Source organism: Oryza sativa, chromosome 5, assembly GCF_034140825.1.
Source record: "Oryza sativa Japonica Group chromosome 5, ASM3414082v1".
Taxonomy (NCBI): Eukaryota; Viridiplantae; Streptophyta; class Magnoliopsida; order Poales; family Poaceae; genus Oryza; species Oryza sativa.
The window spans coordinates 26,000,526-26,008,108 of record NC_089039.1 but is presented as its reverse complement, the minus strand read 5'-3'; the positions used below and the strand labels follow the sequence as shown (position 1 = coordinate 26,008,108).

At 50.7% G+C, this 7,583-nt stretch overlaps 1 long non-coding RNA gene across 1 annotated transcript; it reads right to left on the bottom strand.

The window, feature by feature from the left end:
• Positions 1 to 4,789: 4,789 nt before the first annotated feature.
• Positions 4,790 to 6,262, bottom strand: LOC136356759 (uncharacterized). The gene is made up of 3 exons (XR_010741700.1): positions 5,777 to 6,262; positions 5,584 to 5,649; positions 4,790 to 4,911 (listed from the first exon to the last, which is right to left on the bottom strand). It is a non-coding gene; the product is annotated as an uncharacterized lncRNA (long non-coding RNA).
• Between the last annotated feature and the right edge of the window lie 1,321 nt (positions 6,263 to 7,583).

Genomic DNA, 7,583 nt, shown 5'->3' with positions numbered 1-7,583 from the left:
ACCACTTTGCCATCCTGCATCAACACACATCCTAGCCCCTGGCGAGATGCATCACAATAGACCTGGAAATCTTTCGTCTGATCAGGCAGGATTAAGACTGGTGCAGACACCAACCGTCGTTTGAGTTCTTCAAAACTCCTATTGCATTCAGCAGACCAGATAAACTTTTCTTCCTTCTTCAATAGCTGTGTCATTGGCTTAGCAATTTTAGAGAAGTTCTCAATGAACCGGCGGTAATAACCCGCAAGTCCTAAGAAACTCCGAACCTGAGTGACTGTCCTTGGTGGGGTCCATTTGGTAACTGACTCCACATTTGCTGGATCCACAGCTACTCCTTGAGCATTCACGATGTGACCGAGAAACTGAACTTCCTTAAGCCAGAAGTCGCACTTGCTGAACTTGGCATATAGCTGGTGCTCTTTTAACTTTTCAAGTACCAGCCGAAGATGCTGCTCATGTTCTTCCTCGGACTTGGAGTAGATAAGTATGTCATCGATGAAAACCACGACAAACTTGTCTAGAAATTCCATAAACACCTTGTTCATCAAATTCATGAAGAAGGCAGGTGCGTTAGTGAGTCCGAAAGACATAACTGTGCATTCGAACAACCCGTACCGAGTGATGAATGCTGTCTTTGGAATATCCTCTTCGCGGATCCTCAACTGGTGATAGCCTGATCGCAGGTCTATCTTAGAGAACACAGTAGCTCCTTTCAACTGATCAAACAGGTCATCAATCCTTGGCAAAGGATACTTGTTCTTGATGGTGACCTCATTGAGTGCGCGGTAGTCAACGCACATCCTCTTGGTTTTGTCTTTCTTCTCCACAAAGATAACCGGAGCACCCCAAGGCGACGTGCTCGGGCGGATGTATCCCTTCTGTAACTGTTCATCAACTTGCTTCTTGACTTCCGCCAACTCGTTGGCTCCCATTCTGTAAGGCCTCTTGTGGATCGGTGCAGTTCCAGGTACCAAGTCAATCCGGAACTCGATATCCCTTTTTGGTGGCATTGTTGTCAGATCATCCGGAAAAACCTCTGGATACTCTCTGACTATGGGAATATCCTCCAGCTTCTTAGTGGTTTTCTCCACTGCTACCTCTTGTTCTTCACCAGCAGCCTGGTTTAAACTAATCCCTGGCTTCTGCGGCACTGGAGACTGGAAGATTACCACCTCTCCTTTTGCATTGGTCAACTTGATGGTGCGGCTGGCGCAATCAATCACTCCTCTGTGCCTTGCCAACCAATCCATTCCAAGTATGACATCTAGGTCCTTGGATTCGAGAAGAATGAGGTTGGCTGGAAAAATCAACCCTTGAATTTCAACTGTCACAGATGGGCAGTAGTGAGTTGTGGTCATGCCACCTCCAGGAGTATGAACTCGCATTGGTATCTTAAGCTTCACTAAAGATAACCCATGTGCACCAGCAAAACGCTTGGAAATAAAGGAATGGGTTGCACCAGAATCAAACAATATTACTGCCGGTGTCGAGTTGACGGGGAATGTGCCCAATATAACCTCTGGTGCTGACTGCGCCTCCTCTGCAGATGCATGATTAACACGGGCCTGAACGAACTTGGGTCCGGCACGTCTTGGCTTCGGGCACTTTCCAACCGTGTGTCCGGGTTTGTTACAATTGAAGCAGAGTTCGGGTTTTTCTCCCAACCTCTTGGGCTGTTCTGTCAGAGCTGGCTGAACTGATTGAGCTGGAATCTTTAGTGAACTCGGAGTAGGGTTGAGGCTGTGCTGCTCACTATTGTTGTGACTGTCACTATGGTGGTTCTTGTTGAAGTTACCCGGGTGGTAGGGACGGTGCTGCCGGATAATCATGGTGGAAGGTCCACCGTGATGTCCCATCGTGAAACGAGGCTTCTGACTCTTCCCCTGGGGAGTCCTGAACTGAGCTGCCTTCCTCTTACGGTTTATTTTGTTACAGTGCTCCTCCTGACGGATAGCCTTATCCACCAGCTTCTCAAAGTCCTCATAATCTCTAGAGATCAACTGGTTAGTCAATTCATCATCAAGACCAGACAAAAACTTCTCCTGCCTCTCGGCATCGGTACGCACGTCCTCAGGGGCATAGCGCGCGAGGCGGTTGAACTCATGCAAATACTCTATAACTGTTCTGGTTCCTTGTTGCAGGGAACGGAACTCTCTCTTCTTTTGTGCCACGATTCCCTCGGGAACCTGGGCTTTATTGAAACTATGACAAAACTCTGTCCAAGTAACCTCTGCCCCAGCTGGACGGGTCACCATGTAGTTGTCCCACCAAATAGAAGCGGGACCTTGTAGCTGGTGTGTAGCAAAAGCAACCTTCTCCTGCTCGTTGCATTGCAAAAGATTCAGCTTCTTCTCAACGGCATGAAGCCAGTCGTGGGCCTCGATTGGGTTGGTGGTGCTTGAGAAAGTGGGCGGCTTGACACGAAGAAATTCTAACAATTTGGACTGAGGAGGTGGAGGACCAAACTGCAGGTTCTGCTGCTGCAGCTGTGCTTGCTGCTGCACCTGCTGCAACACCTGATGGTACTGTTGCTGCATCTGTTGCATCATCATTGTCATCATCTGAGTCTGATTGTCCAACACCTGAGCGATCGTTGGGTTCTCGGGCGGTGGGGACGGACTGTTGTCAGATGCACCGTTGGCACGTGCTCCATTGATCGGCTCTTCGCTGCCACTGGCGTTGTTGGAGTCGCGTGAACCATTCCTTGTCTCCATCTGAGGGGATAGGTAGAAATATGAGAAAAGGAAGAAAACAGGGGCTCAGAAACTAATCTTGCTTATGAATTTAAGTGCAATTATCTTAATCTTGATTAAAACACTGAAAAAGAGGCACGAAACTCCTAATTGAGGCAGTCATACCACTGACACATGATATCGACCGCCGACTAACCCACAAGCAACAAACCTAAACACGAAAACTAGCAAGCAAACAGACTAAGAAGGCGATAAAGCTAAGGGCGGCGACTCTGAAGCTCGAGGCGGCGCTTGCAAACGAGGGATAGGACTGACATCTAAAGTAGACAAGGGATAGGAACCAACTCATGCTCAAATCCAAATTAAACAAAGCAAAAGAAGACTCAAATAAATAACCGAGCATGATGATTTTTATGCATAGAATATTTTTCATGAACTCAAATAAAGACACTAATGCAACTAAACAATAAATTAATGCATAGACTAGTTGCATGGAAAATGATGCGCATAACATTGCCCCCACCGAATATAGACACGACCTAATGCATAACCCCCAATAAATTCCCGACTGACTGTCGAATAAACTCCAACTAAAATTTTTCTAAAGCCCTAGGCTGAGCTCATTTTTTTTTTAAAAAAAAATCCGATCCGAATGAACGACCAAGATTTTTCCCGCAAACCAAAGAGGCAAAACTCCAAATTTTCCCAAAACAAATTCCAAGTGCAAAAGGGCATATGCATATGAAAAGGGGTTCAGAGGGCTCTTAGGGTTTCCAGTTGGCTTGTCCTACGGTCAAGGTCGGCTCTGATACCAACTTGTCACGCCCAGAAATTCTCGAACCAGAATTTCTAAGCTGAATGTGCATTGAATCCCTGTCCAGGACCAGCCAGGGTACACAAACGACAATTGTTGACATACAGATCCACGTCTTACAAAAATAGAAAAGATTACAAATGCAGCGGAAAAGATAAAAGCGAGCTAAACCGGGAAGCTTGACTTCAGCAGCGGGCGACTCCACTCCACAGACAATCCTTGACGGCAGCGACGAAACCAAATTTGACAAAACAGCTCCAACTAGGAAAATCTTCAGCTCTGGTGTGGGGGAAAAGAGAGCAAGACTGAGTACTACCCACTGTACTCAGCAAGTCATACCGGTAGAGGAGGTATGATGCAGGATATAACCAAAGGAGGCTAGAGGTTCTTTTGCATAAAGCTAGCATTTAAAAGCAGTAGTTGAAAGCAGTAAAACAGTTGTAGTAATTAATCAATATTAACCAAACACTGTCCAACGCTACACCACGTTGCAACAGGCCCAACCAACCACCTGAACTACACCAGTTCATTAAGCTAAACTAGGGGTGAGACTAATCACGGTGAATCTGGTTGATCGCCCATAACCGCGGGCACGGCTATTCGAATAGTTTTACTCTGGCCAGAGGTGTACAACTGTACCCACAAGACACGATTCCACACATGTCGCCATGCCCCGAAGTATCACCATGATACTGCAAAGGGGGAAATCGTGACAAGACCCTCCACATAACCCTCCCCTAACCATCCACACCACGCTAAGGTTTCACCCCCACCCCTCAAAAGGCAGTGGGCGGTCCCCTCTTGCGCCGCGGTGAATCCGGCAGCTGGACAACCGGACACCCCGGCCGACCCAACTCCATCACGCCCACCCTCGCCACCGGTGCCTAGGAAAGGGTCGAGCTATACTTCAGATCAAGCAGTTACCCACTCCCGCTTGTGGTAAGCACGGTAAGTCTCCCAGGGTTTCCCGTGAACCGGTCCTTAACTGCCATGGGTGCGACCAGCAAAACCATGCACCCACAACCCACCATTCAATGTATTTTAATTAACTAATACCATTGCGGTGGCACCAATCCAAAGCTATGCTCATAGTCAAAGTCTATGTAATAAGGTGATCCCCATTTGTGTGCTAGTTGAACTAAGCATGGCTAAGCATTTCCTAAACCAACATCTAGTCATTTTGATACCCAGGTTATCAATGGCATATGGTAAACAATAAATGGCTGAGTAATAGGACCCATTCCACATGATATTGTAAACGAATGCAACATTTAATAGAAATGCGGGATATTTGTAAATTGGGTACAATATGATCAAACGTATTGCATGACTTGCCTTGCTCTCGCACTGACGAGACCTCAGCAACGTCTTCGAGAAACCGTGGATCGACGAAACGGCCGAAACCTACGCGACAAACAAAGCACACAAGCAAAACAGGCTATAAGACTACTGAAACAGAGAACAAAACCATTTTTAATGGATTCTACACATTTTTCTTGATTTACTGAGACTTGAATGGGATTAAACGGAGCTCGGATGAATTAGATATGAATTTTAGAAGATTCACTGTGTTTATTACTATAAAAGAAATCCTTAAATAATTTATTGCGCAATATTAACCAGGGCTGACGTCAGCACGGAGGGGTGCGGCGCCGACAGGCGGGGCCCACCGGTCAGCGACCGGGAGAGAGAGAAAGGGGGTGGCGGCGCGCGGGCCCACTGGTCAGCGGCACGGGGGAAAGGAGGGGCGGCGGCGCCACGTGGCGGCCGAACCGACGGCCCCGATCTACCCAAGGGTAGATCGCCCCGATCTACCCAAGGGTAGATCGGACGGCGGCGGGACCTCGCGGCCGGGGCGCGCGGGCGCGGCGCGAGACGGCGGCGACCATGGCGCCGGCGGCGCGGCGCCCACACGGCGGCGGCGCGCATGCGGCAGCGGCGCAAGGCGGCGACCGAAGGCGACCGACCGGCGGCGGGGAGCGGCGGCTAGAGGAGGAGCGGCGGCTACGCGGCTAAGCGGCGCGCACGCGGCTACACGGTACGGGGAAAAGGAGAAAGGGGAGGGGGAAGCCTCACCGACAACGGTCGACGACGGCGGCCGACGGAGGACGACGACGACGGCGGGACGAGCTCCGGAACCTCCTAACGAACAAAAGGAGAGGGATTAGAGAGAGAGGAAAGAGCGTGGGAGGGCGAGAGCGCCGGCCGAAGGCGGCGGCCATGGCGCCGCTTGCCGGCACACGACGGGGATGGGTCTCCGGCGGCGAACCTCGACGGGGAAGGGGCGGCCGAGGTAGATCTCGACCCCGCGAAGCTAACGGCGGCGACGGCGCGAGACGGCGACGAGCCTAGCGGCGGCTAGCGGCGGTCGGAGTAGCAAAAGCGGCGGCGGCGGGTGGTTGCACGGCGCGGAGGCGATGGGGAGCTCGGGAGAGATCGGCGAAATGGGGAAAAAGCGAGAGAGGAGGACGGCGATGCTTAAAAAGGGGGAGAGGGAGCCGGACGTGGCCGGGAGCGGCGGGATTCGACGGCCGACGTGGGGGAGTGGGGAGGAGAGAGAGGCGGGATTCGGTTTTCGAATCCCGGCCATCTCGGGCGCGGGCGCGAACGGGAGGGAGAGGGGAAAGGGCGCGGGAGACGCGGCGCACGCGCGGGCGTGGCCGACGTGGCCCGGGAGAGACGGAGGCGTGGGCGCGGCGGCGGTTTCGGCGCGGCGGCGCGCCGGGATCGGCGGGAGGTGGGGGAAGGACCCGACAGGTGGGCCCCACCTGTCGGCGACCCCGAGAGAGGAGGCGGGCGGCGGCTGCCAGGCTGGGCCCTCGGCCTACGGCCGGCCCAGCAAGGAGGAGGGGGAGGAAGGAGGGGAATGGGCCGGCGGCCCATCCGAAAAGAAAAAAGGAGGGAAAAAGGGAGGGAAAAGAAAAAGAAAAAGGAAAAGGATTTTCCCTGGAATTAAAAATTGCACTTTGGTGATTTTTAATTGGTTAAAATTATTTCCAAGGCTCTGAAAAATCCACTAAAAATCCTGTTAATATATTGTGACATGTAGAATCCAAGAAAAATTCCACATGCCGATTCCGATTATTATTTGCATTTATTAATTAGGGAATTAGCTCTAGGTTAATTAAGATAATTTCTTCGGACGATTTATTTAGCCAAATTTTTAAAGCAAGCAAAAAGGGGAAAACTTCAGGGCGTGACACGACGGCGACCGACGACGGCGACTGCAACGGCGGCGCGGCGCGGCTGAACCGACGGCAACGACGGCGGCGACTAGGGCTACGCGGAGGCGGCGCTAGACGCGACGGCAGGCTAAGGCAAAGGAGGCGACGGGTAGAGGGGAGCTCGGGGGTCCTTATATAGGTGCAAGGAGGCGGCGGCAAAGGCCCACGGCGGCCGGCGACGAGAAGGAAAGCTCGCGGCTTGAAGGAAAGAGGCCGATCCGAATCGAACTCTATTCCACGAACTTCCAAAACGATTTAGCCGATGTTTCCAAAGGAGAAAAGGTAGAGGAGATCCCGGAGATTGTTTCCCCTCAATCAATTCGGCCGGAGAAGGAAAGGAGCGGCCGGATTTGGAAGGAAACGGCGACGGCGGCGCGCTAGGGTTTCGGGCGGCAGCGGCGGCTCGAGGAAGACGAACCTGACAGGTGGGGCCCACCTGTCAGCGGCTGAGAGAGAGGAGAGCGGCGGCTCGGCGGACTGGGCCGGCTGGGCCGAGGGAAAGAGAGAGAAGGGTTTTGGGCCGGCTTTCGGCCCAAAGCCAAAAGAAGACTTTTTAAAACCTTTTTCAATTAAATTATTTCTTAAATGCAATTCCATTTATTAAAAATACTTCCTTAGCTCAAATAAATCCCAGAAAAATCTAGGAATTATAGAATTAAGCAAAGTATTTAATGAAATTTTATCTGGCCCCTTTTTATATTGAGATTTAGCAAATTAAAATTAGATCTTCTCTTTTAGGCTTTTAAAATCATTTCTAATTATTCCTTTTAAACAACAATTTATAAGTTAAGGATTTTTAAACAAGAAAAGCTCTTAACAATTATACTTAGATCATTAATGATCAAATAATTA